This window comes from Hydra vulgaris, chromosome 05, assembly GCF_038396675.1.
Source record: "Hydra vulgaris chromosome 05, alternate assembly HydraT2T_AEP".
NCBI lineage: Eukaryota > Metazoa > Cnidaria > Hydrozoa > Anthoathecata > Hydridae > Hydra > Hydra vulgaris.
In genome coordinates, this window is record NC_088924.1 from 20,962,501 (window position 1) to 20,963,894 (window position 1,394).

Consider the following 1,394-nt stretch of genomic DNA (forward strand, 5'->3'; position numbering starts at 1 on the left):
GTAGTCCAGGCGGCATATATATTATAACATTTTACTTTTAAATACAAAATACTTGTTACAATAATTATTTAGATATGGTTTTGTTAAACTTTCATAATTTTCTCCAAAACAACAATCTTAGTATTTCAAAACAAAATATTACTGAAGATATATTAAAATTTATTCAGCCAAAATTTGCTGATTTTAAAGACGTTGATTTTAGACATGCTGTTCAACGATTTGTTTACTTGTATAAAAAAAGGTGGAAATCTGCAAACTATACTGTGAAAAATTTTGAAAAGAAGTTTGTGAACTGGCTTAATGAATATGTAATTGTCAGAAAAAAAGACAATGAACCAACTGCAAGTAGACGTGGTCGAAAACCAGTTGCATTTGATAATAGTTCTAATAAAACTAAAAAACGGCGTGTATCTTGTTTAATTGAATCTCATTCATCCAATGAATTATTTTTTGCTGCTAATAAAAAATTTAGAGATGAATCTGTTGTTATTGCTGCCAAGAATGTTTTAAATATATCAAATACAGATAAAGCAACTAAATATTCAGCAGACGAAGTACTGGCTTTAATAATTGATGCAAGTCTGACAAAAGCTTCCTATCAATTGATTAGAAGCGGAGCCTTGGAGAAAGAATATAACATCTACCCCGCTTACAATGATGTCAGAGATGCAAAATTGAAATGTTATCCTGCAAACATAACAGTGGAGGACTATTCAGCTTCAGTTCCTTTAAAAGATTTAACGACTCATACTTTGCAAAGAATCTGTGCAGTTCAGGAACCTGTGCTAAGGCACTTGATATTGAACGACAAAGCAATAAAAACAATGACACTAACGTGTAAGGCTGATTTTGATGGTGCTACTGGCCAAAGCATTTATAAACAAGTTTTATCAGAACCCGACATTAACAGAGATTTAAAGCGTGAAGAATCATTATTTATTACTTGTCTTGTCCCATTGGATTTGACTGGATTTAACAACAGCAACGAAAAGGTGCCTATTTGGAGAAATCAAAAGTCGTCCTCCACAGCCTATTGTAGACCCATAAGATTTGCATACAAAATGGAATCCAAGGAATCTGTGATTGAAGAAGATCAGTACATTAAAAGTGAGATAGAAAGCTTGGGTATAATTTTATTAGAGGATCTTCTATTGAAGTGAATTGTATTATTGAACTTACAATGATTGATCGGAAGGTTCAAACAATATTATCTGAAAAAAATAACTCATACCAATGCTGTTCAGTGTGTGGTGTCTCTCCAAAAAATATGAATAGTCTTGATATCCTTAATATAGATTATACTAACAGAGAGTTCAAATATGGTCTTTCCAGACTTCATGCATGGATTCGATTTTTTGAGATGTTATTGCACATTGCATATAAAAAAGAAACAA